Here is a 13,457-nt window from a genome sequence, read left to right on the forward strand (position 1 = left end):
GTAGGGAGTTGCTGCACTGTAGGGATTTGCTGCACTGTAGGGAGTTGCTGCAATGTAGGGAGTTGCTGCACTGTAGGGAGTAGCTGCACTGTAGGGAGTTGCTGCACTGTAGGGAGTTGCTGCACTGTAGGGATTTGCTGCACTGTAGGGAGTTGCTGCAATGTAGGGAGTTGCTGCACTGTAGGGAGTTGCTGCACTGTAGGGAGTTGTTGCAATATAAGGAGTTTCTGCAATGTCAGGTGTTGCTGCAATGTAGGGATTTGCTGCACTGTAGGGAGTTGCTGCACTGTAGGGAGTTGCTGCACTGTAGGGAGTTGCTGCACTGTCGGGATTTGCTGCACTGTCGGGAGTTGCTGCAATGTAGGGATTTGCTGCACTGTAGGGAGTTGCTGCACTGTAGGGAGTTTCTGCAATGTCAGGAGTTGCTGCAATGTAGGGATTTGCTGCACTGTAGGGAGTTGCTGCACTGTAGGGAGTTTCTGCAATGTCAGGAGTTGCTGCAATGTAGGGATTTGCTGCATTGTAGGGAGTTGCTGCACTGTAGGGAGTTGCTGCACTGTAGGGAATTGCTGCACTGTAGGGAATTGCTGCACTGTAGGGAGTTGCTGCAATGTCAGGAGTTGCTGCACTGTAGGGAATTGCTGCACTGTAGGGAGTTGCTGCAATGTCAGGAGTTGCTGCACTGTAGGGAGTTGCTGCACTGTTGCTGCACTGTAGGGAGTTGCTGCACTGTAGGGAGTTGCTGCAATGTAGGGATTTGCTGCACTGTAGGGAGTTGCTGCACTGTAGGGAGTTGCTGCACTGTTGCTGCACTGTAGGGAGTTGCTGCAATGTAGGGAGTTGCTGCAATGTAGGGATTTGCTGCACTGTAGGGAGTTGCCGCACTGTAGGGAGTTGCTGCAATGTAGGGATTTGCACTGTAGGGAGTTTCTGCAATGTAGGGATTTTCTGCACTGTAGGGAGTTTCTGCAATGTCAGGAGTTGCTGCAATGTAGGGAGTTGCTGCACTGTAGGGAGTTGCTGCAATGTCAGGAGTTGCTGCACTGTAGGGAGTTGCTGCACTGTTGCTGCACTGTAGGGAGTTGCTGCACTGTCGGGAGTTGCTGCATTGTAGGGAGTTGCTGCACTGTAGGGAATTGCTGCACTGTAGGGATTTGCTGCACTGTAGGGAATTGCTGCACTGTCGGGAGTTGCTGCACTGTCGGGATTTGCTGCACTGTAGGGAATTGCTGCACTGTTGGGAGTTGCTGCACTGTAGGGAGTTGCTGCACTGTAGGGAGTTGCTGCAATGTCAGGAGTTGCTGCACTGTCGGGAGTTGCTGCATTGTCGGGAGTTGCTGCACTGTAGGGAATTACTGCACTGTAGGGAGTTGCTGCAATGTCAGGAGTTGCTGCACTGTAGGGAGTTGCTGCACTGTTGCTGCACTGTAGGGAGTTGCTGCACTGTAGGGATTTGCTGCACTGTAGGGAGTTGCTGCACTGTAGGGAGTTGCTGCACTGTTGCTGCACTGTAGGAAATTGCTGCACTGTAGGGAATTGCTGCACTGTAGGGATTTGCTGCACTGTCAGGAGTTGCTGCAATGTCAGGAGTTGCTGCACCGTAGGGAGTTGCTGCATTGTAGGGATTGGCTGCACTGTAGGGAGTAGTTGCAGCTAATTTGAGCACACGATAATCCTCAAACAACAATGTGATAATTGAGAAGTTAATTATTTTTTTCTGAAAGTGATTTTGGTTGCGGGATGAATGTTGGCCAAGATATCAGGAAAAGTCCCATGATCTTCTTAAAATTGTCCGATGGTACCTTTTCTATCCACCTGAGGAGACAGATTGGGTCTCGATGAATGGAAGTTTCACATTCGTACATATGTCAGTTGTGATTCCCAACTCTCACAGCTGAAGAAACGCTGTGAGCAGGCGCTAGACATCTGAAGTAGGAGCCGGCGTTCCAGTTAACCTCACTTGCCTTCCATTTTGGCCTTCCTTTAATGTTAAAATGTAAAACCTAGAGATCAATTTAGCTATTCTCAATCGAGGAGTATGAACGCTAGCTGAGGCTTTACTCGTGTCTAATTTCTGGCAAGCATGTTAATGCATTGGAGTTAATCAGAATTTTACTTTTGCAGACCAAAACTCCCTCGACAGTCTTATGAATGTACCTTACCTCACAAGGACAGCTCCATTACACTAAAATACATCTTTGCCTTTCACAAATCAGACATGCATACCATCGAGATTACAATTTGACAAAATTGAATTGAGGACGCAAAACACATTTCGTAGAAAAACATTACAGCCAACAGCATTGAAAACTAAAGAATACTTATTCTCGATCCTCTAACTCTCCCCATTCCCAAACCGTGAGCTGAGCTCCACATCAGTAACATGGATCACAAGCTCCACCTCCTCCAAGACTACACCCCTCGCTGGGGAACAAGCAGCATTCTGTCCTGCTCGCCTTTCAATCTCAGGGCATTTTGCTTCTTCTCAAGATGATTTAAAAATGTCAGTTGCATGGCCACGGACACACATTGGCTCAGACTCACCAGTCACAGCTGTCAAGCCTCCACAATGTTCGCTGCCGGCTGCTGTGTATGTGGTGGGTGAGCATGTGTGGGGCCAGCCGGGTCGAGGAAAAAGCAGGATGGTGGATAGTAGAGAGGGGCATCACTGTATCTTCTGTCACTGCGAATAAGGACAGCTCGGCTGAAACTTCAGTGTCCCTGTAGCCAGTAAATGTTCTAAGCCTGTTCAGAAGCACTCTATATTCCTTATAAAGCTGAGCCGCAGGTTGGAAAGAGCATCGCTCCATATTCAGGGAAGTTACATGCCTATTTTAAAGTTTCATTTTTGTACAGCAAAATCCACAGTAACACTGCAGCCTCTGGGAGTGTGAATATCGCATTGTGTCTTTTGAAATCCTCCGTGGAAAGCTAGAAGTTTACTTGACTTATCTCACATCAAAATCAATATCAAGATGGTCTTTATGAAACCGTCATGAAATGAAAAATGAAAATCGCTTATTGTCACGAGTAGGCTTCAATGAAGTTACTGTGAAAAGCCCCTAGTCGCCACATTCCGGCGCCTGTCCGGGGAGGCTGGTACGGGAATCGAACCGTGCTGCTGGCATGCTTGGTCTGCTTTAAAAGCCAGCGATTTAGCCTGGTGAGCTAAACCAAATCAGACATGCATACCATTGAGATCATGTTGATCATGTTGTTAGTGATCAGTAATCATAAAATCCCTACAGTGGAAGGCCATTTGGCCCATCGTATCTGCACCGACCCTTCGAAAGACCACCCTACCTAGACCCAATCCCCCGCCCTATTCCTGCAACCCCACCCTGAGAGGCAATTTATCATGGCCAATCCACCTAACCTCCACATCTTTGGACTGTGGGAGGAAACCAGAGCACTGAGAGAAAGCCCATGCAGACGCGGGGAGAATGTGCAAACTCCACACAGAGAGTCACCACACAAGGGTGGAATCGAATCCCAGTCCATGGTTTTGTGAGGCAACAGTGCTAACCACCATGCCACCATGTTGCACACAGTAATGATGTGTGCAAATGCCCTGGAGTGGCTGAGATGAGTACTTAAAATAATAACATTTTTACTAAGTACTTTCATTTCATGTATTTTCAAATTTATGGTGTATAATATGTTGATATATAATATGTAAACTTTAATAATCATGTACTGAATGTATGCTGCCTTATTGTTTTGTTTTTGTTGGCATCTGGGGTCAAGTTAATTTTCAAGCATCAAAAAGGGGTCACACATGAAAATAGTTTGGGAAACACTACTCTACCAAATGCCATCTTTAAAACTAAACATGTTGAGGAAAACTCAAAGGATTCAAATGTTCCACAGCATCACCGACATTTTTTTCCACATAATCAACGTAGCTTCCAGATACAGCCATTTCATACACATTTATTTTTTTCAATGTAATATCTGCAGTATTATGGAAGTTATCAAATATAATATAACTGCACCTACCCTTGACAAAACTAACAGTCGTGATACAAAAAACCCTACTTTTACTATATGAATCTTATTTTTGAATTGTCATAGTATTTTTGATGGCCATTTTCTGTCTCATTCAACAAAATTAAATCAAAAAGCACTTCTTAAAAATGTTTCTAAGAAAACAGACACAACATTGGACAGTTTTCTTAAGAAACCAGGGGTGGGTTGGAGAATCGCCGGGGGGCGGTGTGAATCCCGCCCCGCCGCCTCGACGGCAGCTGCCAAATTCTCCAGTGCAGGGGTTTTCGCGAGGGCAGGGATCACGCTGCGCCGGTCGGCCGGTCCCGCCGCTGCTGCCGTCCCACCGGCTCATGCGCGAACCGGAGAAGGCCTTTTGACCAGCCCCGGCGCCAGGCGGCGGGCCTGAAAGGCCGCTGGTGCCGGTTTTGGCGCCGGTCGGCGTGGTGCCAACCGCTCCGGCGCGGCGCGAGAATTCCGCACCTTTGGGGAGGCCCGACGCCGGAGTGGTTGGCGCCACTCCCCTACGCCGGGACCCCCCGCCTCTCCGGGTAGGGGAGAATGCCACCCTGGTCTGTACCGGCGGGACCTGGCTCTACGGGTGGCCTGCAGCGTTCTCTGGGGGGTGGGGGGGGGGGGCTCGAGGGGATCTGGCCCTGGGGGGGTGCCCCCACTGTGGCCTGGCCCGCGATCGTATCCAATGATCCACGGGCAGGCCTGTGCCATGGGGGCACTCTTTCCCTCCGTGCCGGCTGCTGTCAACCTCCGCCATGGCCGGCGCAGAGAAGAATTCCCCTGCACACGCTAGCGCTCCCACGCATGCGCCAACTAGCGCTGGCCGGCGAAGGCCCTTCGGTGCCGGTTGGCACGGCGCCAAGCTCTTCCACGCCGGCTGGTACGGCGCCAACCCCGCCAGTGCCGGCCTAGCCCCTGAAGGTGAAGAGCATTCCGCACCTTCTGGGCGGCCCGACGCCATTGTGGTTCACGCCACTCCTCGGCGCCGGTACCGCCCACCCCGCCGGGTAGGGTAGGATCCCGCTCCAGCTCATTTATTGGGAGTTAATTCTGAAAATTTATTCCGCATACAATTCTTCAAAATACTCCAAAGTTTAAACAAAAAACGGCTTCAAGTTATGGCAAGTAAATAAAATAATAATAGCACAAAGGCATGTTTCATACAAGTGACAGAGGTGGTAAATTAAGACCTTTTGCACTGCCTTAATATTAATGTATTCAATATGGGGATTAGATTTTGAGTTGGAGATGTGGCAGATCAATGACTAATGCATCAATAGCAAAAATGTATTCAAATAAATTTGATGTCGTGTCCAGTTGCAAGCAAAACAGCGGAGTCCACATTGAAGGAGAAAAAGGAAATTATAAGATTGCATCTGTAGATCGACCAAGACCCAATGGATCTTATTCACACAAAGAATTAGCATCTGCTGAAAACCTGGAGTCAGATGAAAGGAGTAAATGGAGACATGTGTTCAGATCCTGCATAGTAACACAATACAAACACTAATGGGCTTTCAGGACCAAAGGCCAGAAGAGGATTGGTAAGTCAGACCAATTTGCCCCGCATTACAACAATCACACCGCAAGTGGTTAAATATGAGAAGCCTGAGAGAGCAAACACAAAGGGATCTGCCAGGATGTGTAAACAAAGTTTGAACCCTCGTCAGTCACCTTGAATAAAAACAGTTTCCAAATGCTTTCCAATCAATATCATATTTAGGCCAGAAAGGACTGTTGCTTTACATGAAGCTTTGACTGTAAAGCAGACAGAAAAGACAGGTGATACTCTCCGAGGTCCCTCGGAGCTATAATATCCCTCCTTCACAGCTCTGTTGGCATTTACTTGCCCTGCTTTCTAGTCATCTTCTAACAGCTATACTATACTCTCTAGGGCTTGCCGACCGAGTGAGCAGATAACAAACCTGTCAAGAAGGGTTTAGCTCGGGAATAAATCCTGCATTCACCGGGAAATGATGTGTACAAAGGGAAAATGTAAGGGATGACATGAGCTTTACCTCTGAGACCCAAGCTGAGAGACGCCTGAAATGTTACAATGTGTGGTAAATGGACATTGCGATGGCTGATTTGATCATATCGCTGCTGTTTCAAGTGACTGCTTTTTACTTCTCTATGTGCAGATACCAAGACAAGGAAAGCTGACTTTATTTACATTGGCTCCAGCCTGCAAAACAACTCAGATCTTTGACTCCGGGCTATGGTTACAGGGGGCTTTCTTTATTTATTATTCTTTGGGTGCTAGATACCATCGAGTTTAATTCACTTTAGAAACCATATGTTCCTGCAAAAGCCATTGTTAAAAATACTGTTCTAAATCAGGAAATTTTGTGGACCACCATCTGAATTCCATTGACTTGCATTCTGAAAGCCTGTAGGTGACATATTGTGTGGTTCAAATATGTACGATCAAAATAAACACCACAACAGACGCAGAATTCCAGGACGTTACAATAACAATACAGGTAAAAATGTACTGAACACTGAGACTCCTTCATTAATCAATTATGCATGTAAGATTGAAGGCAATTTAAAATGGAACTCGGGTGGCACGGCAGCGCAGTGGTTAGCTCTGATGCATCACAGCATCAGAGACCCAGGTTCGATTCCGTCCTCGAATAACTGCCTGTGTGGAGTTTGCACATTCACCCAGTGCCTACATGGGTTTCCTCCAGGTGCTTCGGTTTCCTCCCACATCCAAAGATGTGCAAGCTAGGCAGATTGGATAAGCTAAATTGCCTCTAGGTGAGGTTACGGGGATAGGATGGGGGATTGGTGTTAGATAGGGTGCTCTAGGGCAGCACGGTGGCACAGTGGGTTAGCACTGCAGCCTCGCGGCGGCGAGGTCCCAGGTTCATCCCGGCTCTGGGTCACTATCCGTGTGGAGTTTGCACATTTTCCCTGTGTTTGCATGGGTTTCGCCCCCACAACCCAAAGATGTGCAAGCTGGATGGATTGGCCAGGCTAAATTGCCCCTTAATTGGAAAAAAATGAATTGGGTACTCTAAATTTAAAAAAAAGGTAGGGTGCTCTTGCAGTAGGACAGTACAGACTTGATGGGCTGAATGGCCTCCTTCTGCACTGTAGCAATTCTATAATTTTCTTTTCTCCAACGTGTCGCATAAGCCACTCTAAGCTAGCAGAAACAATTGGAATGCTACAACTTGTAAAATAATGCAAAATGTTAATACCCTCACTCAAACCCTTTTTCTTCAGAATGGCAGTCAAACGTCTTGAGGTACAGCCAGTTCTCCTTCGTCCCAACCACTAGCTTTTCATCAGTCTCTTTTACTGAATGCAGTTGCACCACCAATAAAAGTATTTCCCTCCACTGTCCTGATGGTGAGGAGGACGCCCCATACAAAACTGCTTAGCATGCTTGAAACAGCTCCACAATTGATACTGTGATTCCACTGTGAGCCGCATTTCTGTTCACCGAATCCCGGCTCTAAAGAGCGGGGGGTGGCCGCAATCTTGGTCTCAACGCGAGGTGAAGGACAGGAAAGAGCCTCGCCGACCGTGATACAAATAGAATTTTCCAAAACACAAGGGTATATTTGAAAAATATAGACGAGAAATGAGTTTGAGGCATTGGAATGGTCAGGGGAAATATAAAAGCAATGACTGTTGTACAGAAGAGAAGAGGAGGGTTTTTGGAGGGGAAAGACTGTGACTACTCAGGGCACTGTTAAAATCTCATCAGTGGCTCTTTCAGAGCACTCTTTTCATTCTGCAAGAGTGTGACCATGGGCAGCACAGTGGCCTAGTGGTTAGCACAGCTGCTTCACGGCGCTGAGGTCCCAGGTTCGATCCCGGCTCTGGGACACTGTCCATGTGGAGTTTGCACATTCTCCTCGTGTCTGCGTGGGTTTCGCCACCACAACCCAAAAATGTGCAGAGTAGGTGGATTAGCCACACTAAATTGCCCCTTAATTGGAAAAAATAATTGGGTAATCTAAAATTTTTTTTTTAAAGTGTGACCACAAAATTTAGCTCTGTAGCATCACTGGTGTCAGTGCTACGAAGTCCAAATTCTAAGAAATGTTGTAAGGAATGCTACCGGAAACTTCAGGCATGGCCCATGCAGCATGGCCCAAATAAGGGCAACAGTCTGGCTGGTGGGGCTGGATTCTCCCCTACCCGGCGGGGCGGGGGGTCCCGGCAGGATGGAGTGGCGTGAACCACTCCGGCGTCGGGCCGCCCCAAAGGTGCGGATTTCTCCGCACTTTTAGGGGCCAAGCCCTCACCTTGAGGGGCTAGGCCTGCACCGGACTGGTTCCCGTCCCGCCGGCTGGCGTGGAAGGCCTTTGGCGCCACGCCAGCTGGGGCCCAAGGTACTTCGCCGGCCGGCGGAGGTCCGCGCATGCGCCGGAGCGTCAGCGGCTGCTGATGTCATCCCCGCGCATGCGCTGGGGAGGGGGTCACTTCTGCGTCAGCCATCGCGGAGGCTAAGGCCGACGCAAAAGGAAAAAAGTGCCCCCATGGTGGGCCCCGGTCGTGGGCCAGGCCACCGTGGGGGCACCCCCCAGGGACAGATCGCCATGCGCCCCCCCCCCCCAGGATCCCAGAGCCCACCCGCGCCTCCAGTCCCGCCGGTAAGGGAGGTGGTTTCATTCACGCCGGCGGGAGAGGCATTACAGCAGCGGGACTTCGGCCCATCGCGGGCTGGAGAATCGCCGGGAAGGGGCCCGCCGACCGGCGAATTCGGCAGCCGGTGGGGGCGGGATTCACGCCACCCCCTGGGGATTCTCCGACCCGGCGGGGTGTTTGAGAATCCAGCCCGTGGTCTGTGACTATGCCCAGAAGATCCTGCCAATAAATTCCCCGACAGCAGTCATTTAAAAAAAAATTATAGAGCACCCAATTAATTTTTTCCAATTAAGGGGCAGTTTAGCGTGGCCAATCCACCTGCCTGCACATCTTTGCGTTGTGGGAGCAAAACCCACGCAGACACATGGAGAATGTGCAAACTCCACACATACAGTGACCGAGGGCCGGTATCGAACCTGGGACCTCGGTGCCGTGAAGCAGCAATGCTAACCACTGAGCCACCGTGCTGCCCCACAGACAGCAGTCATGACACCTTTGCAAGTCAGCTGTCGCATCCAGCCACCAAGAAGAACCAGAGGCTGGCTGCTGGATGTCGGGGAATATCAGGCCTATACCTGATGGCCAGGTATATTCCCTTTTTTCACCCAAGCAGGCCAGAACAGCCCAGCCACAATGTGAGTCGATGCTGCCATCACAAACATTGTAACACAATCCACTAGTGTCCTCAAAGAATCCTAGAATCCCTACAGTACAAAAAGAAGCCCTTTGGCCCATCAAGTCTGCGAAAACCCTTTGGAAGAGCACCCTACCTAGGCCCAATGCCCCACCCTGCAACCTCACCCTTTTTGGACACTAAGGGGCAATTTAGCATGTCCAATCCATCTAACTTGCACACCTTTGGACTGTGGGAGGAAACTGGAGCACCCGGAGGAAACCCACGCAGACACAAGGAGAAAGTGCAAACTCCGCACAGTCACCCAAGGTGGGAATTGAACCAAGGTTACTAGCACTGTTAGACAGCAGTGCTAACCACTGTGCCACCGTGCCGTCCGTCAAATGCTTGAAACAACAATTCTGCTGCCTGAGCAGCTCAATGGGACAAGTCCCCAAGTTTGCGTTGGTCTGCTCTACACTCCACAGCCTCACATTCATGAGGGTGCAACCTTTGCCACCAAGCCGTGGGAGAAGGAAGCAGGGAGGTGGTGTCGGACCCTCTGTCCCAATCAGGGTGTTGGTGAACGGATATTCAGAATCTGGTTCCTCTCCATCTCCACATCCGGCTTGCCCCATATTTCCCTGCATTTGAAGCACTCTGCTAGGTCGCTTCACAAACTCCACTGCCGTACTCACCTTGTCTGTGCTGCAGTGGAAGGTGGGACATAAGGGGCTGGATCCTCCGTTTTTGGGACTATGTCCCCACGGCATCGTAAAAACTGTGGCCTTTCACGTCAGAAAAACTGGCGTGAGCCTTTCCGACATTTCCCCGTCGAGGTGACTCCTGCTACGAAAGGTGGAGAAAAGAAAAAGGGCCGTTCTGCCGTCAACGAGGTGGTTACAAGGGAATAAACAATAAATGTGCACAAGTGCATCCATGGCGTGGGTTTTAAGAGACGTGCTCCCCGTGCCATTAAGGAGATCCGTAAATTTGCAGTGAAGGAGATGGGCATTCTAGATGTCCGCATTGATACTCGTTTGAACAAAGCTGTTTGGGCCAAAGGCGCCTTCGTGTGCATTATCCAAAAGCGTCATGAGGATGTGGACTCTCCTAACAAACTCTACACATTGGTAACTTATGTTCCTGTCACATCCCACAAAGATCTGCAGAAAGTTAATGTTGATGAAAACTAAATTGTAAATGTTAACAAAGTAAACTGTAAAAAGTGAAAAGAAAAGAAAAACTGGCGTGAAAGGGCCATATATTCCGAGCCCTGCAGGGGGCTAGCAGGGACCCGGCGAGGATATAGCAGCTTTTGCTGCAGATACGGGCCCCCACACTTCCGGGTCAGAGGTCACGCATGCGCACGGCGGCGGCCTCCAATGGCTGCGCCGTGCTCCATGGTGGACTCAGATCGCGGAGCAGGACCCTATAAATAGACCCCCCGATCGGCCGTGCACCCGGCCCTGACTGCTCACCTGAACATTGTCCGGCCACGTATAAGGCCCCCCCGCGTTCCGATGGCCATGCTAGTATCCCGACTGGCAGGACCATATTAGATCCACGGTCCGTCGGGCCTTCGGCCGGGGGCGGAGAATGGCGGAGCAGGCCTCCAACAATGTAAGGGGGCGTGTAGGAGAGTACGCCACTTTTCAGCCCTGGAGAATCGGGGAACCGACGTCGGTTTTGATTCCATGCGGGGAACTGGATTCTCCGCCCCAGCATCGGCCGCGATTTTGGCATCGGGGTTTGGAGAACAGAGCCCAAGATGTTACATCATGGTTTGATCTGCAAGAGCTGATAAGGAGTTGGACACCACTTCCACACTGAGTAGCATGGGCTCCACATTCTATGTGAAGCCTTCTGCCAATTTGGAGCTGGCTCCTCCATGTTCCTGAAGCTCTGTGGTAAGCCTGCCAATGCACCAAACATTTCAGCACGGATAAACATCAGTATTCCCCTGTACCATACAATCCTTAACTGAGGCCAGTGGAGTAGAATTGGTCTGTGACCTCACCCTTGAGTGAGTCGGCTGATGTGCTACTTTCTCCTCAAGCTCTGATTGCACCCACTAATGGCAGGTGACTCACCACATCCAGATTATGAATCGGTGCTACCCTCTTAACAGTTCCAACAACAAACCTGTTAGCATTGACAGTCAGATCAAGTGACAGTGCTTCATCTGAGGTCTGGTGTTGTTCTCACTCTTCATGGTGGGGCTGAACTAACTGACAAGGTTGCAACGCTTGGGCATCGGAAATCAAAAACATTGACTGGGTGTGTTAGGGGGAAGGAAGGAGGATGGAATGGAACGCAGGAGGTGCATGGCGACACCATCTGCAGCTTGCAAGTCATGTCCAATAGAAGGATGCATGAATTGAACATTGAGACAGATCATAGGAGGTTACCATCACCCTCAATATACACAGTGACGCCACATACAATGGCCTCAGTGCAATATCTTTGCAAGACGGAAAAGAGACGGTGTGAAGCACATAAAGTGCAAAGTACCCAACTGAAAAATAGTTTATTCCAGTTTGACTATATTTACATACACAAATAGCCACAAGAGTGATTACATTAGGTCAGGACAGCATGGTAGCACAGTGGTTAGCATAGTTGCTTCACAGCTCTCGGGTCCCAGGTTCGATTCCTGGCTTGGGTCACTGTGTGGGTTTCCTCCGGGTGCTCCGGTTTCCTCCCACAGTCCAAAGATGTGCAGGGTAGGTGGATCGGCCATGACAAATTGCCCTTAGTGTTCAAAAAAGGTTGGGTGGGGTTACTGGGATAGTGTGGAGGTGTGGGATTGGGTAGGGTGCTCTTTCCAAGGGCCGGTGCAGACTCGATGAGCCAAATGGCCTCCTTCTGCACTGTAAATTCAAAGCCAGTCCATGATTGAACGTTGTGGAGCGCTGCAGCCAGATCTTTGGGCCAGACTCCAGTAATTGATCCCTCTGAGCACCTGCTTCCATTCCATTCTACTGCTCTACTGGTGGTCATCTTTCTTGCATCTAATCCTTCCTGACAATGTCCCAGCAGTGGCTGTAGCCTGAGCATACCTCCATTTAAGAAGTCCAGATGAGCTGTGCATTGTGCTAGCCACAAGCACTTCCAGATTCGGTGTTTAACCTGCAGCCAGTCAGCAGTGGGTTTTGCACTGGATTTCACACCACAATTATGTTGATGAGGTGATGAGCACAAGGTGTTTACATGCTGTCTGCCTCAGTGGGAAGGGACGTGTGGCCAAAGCACATCATGATCCCGCCTCTGATATTGTGCCTAATTGAATCTTTGCCCCACTCACCTTTTAAAATAACTGTTCACTTCGAACTAAAAGGCTCCAACTATTGACAAGCAATAAAATTGCTCATTTCTCCAAAATGACCATTCATATGTATTTTTTTCTTGTCTTACAATTTAGCATTATCTCGATTCCTGTACGCTTCAATTTGGCTACACAGATATCTGAACAATTGCTGAGAAAATATGGTCTATTTGTCTTGGTTGAATAAAATTGTGGAGACAATTTCGTAACCACTGTTGCTGGAGAATGTCCAGAGGACTGAGTCGAATAATGGAAGTGATTTGAATTTTTATCAGTTCCAAAGTATTGGAGCAGAATACCAAGATTGCCATTTGTCCAAGTTTAACAAAAGTAGTGGATTATTCTCAGGGTGGGAAAAGAAACTTTGTGTAAATGGTACAGCAATGCTGCGTCCAAGTGTAGCTAAGGCCAAAAAAGCTATGTTTGTGGGGCAGAACAACAAGCAAAAGGAGTTTAGACAGGAGATAACTGACAGGCTTAAGTTGAATTGTGTACCGGATGATGTTCAAACGAAGTTCAAAGAGTTATGAAGCAAGGTTACAACAGTAACGACTGTTAAAAGTGCATCAATTTGAGAGGACGTATGCTGGAACTATTCAATATAATCACTTGAACTGATGCAACAATGTTAGCAAATTCTTCACAAACAAATAAGTTAGAGGATCTGACAGGGAATGTTGAGCCTATCTAATGAAGCATTGCAGGAATCTAGGGGAAACTAAACCCTTGGTTGTCACAATGAAATAACTTTTAAGACTTTGATGTGGAGAGGATGGGAAACCCGAAATTTGACCTGGTAGGGTGGATACAGGCATTCCAAAATAAGTTAAAGCATGGAGGAATAGGAGGGCTGCAGGAGCAGAAATCCAAAACAAGCAGGAGTAAAACGTAAACCTGTTTTTCGCT

At 48.9% G+C, this 13,457-nt stretch overlaps 1 protein-coding gene and 1 pseudogene across 9 annotated transcripts in view; one reads left to right on the forward strand and one right to left on the reverse strand.

Annotated features, from left to right (window-relative positions):
• auts2a (activator of transcription and developmental regulator AUTS2 a) overlaps positions 1-13,457 on the reverse strand; it is a 1,338,783-nt gene that overhangs the window by 660,965 nt on the left and 664,361 nt on the right. The window lies entirely within an intron of this gene.
• Positions 5,288-10,462, forward strand: LOC119974798 (annotated as a pseudogene).

This window comes from Scyliorhinus canicula, chromosome 12 (genome assembly GCF_902713615.1).
Source record: "Scyliorhinus canicula chromosome 12, sScyCan1.1, whole genome shotgun sequence".
NCBI lineage: Eukaryota > Metazoa > Chordata > Chondrichthyes > Carcharhiniformes > Scyliorhinidae > Scyliorhinus > Scyliorhinus canicula.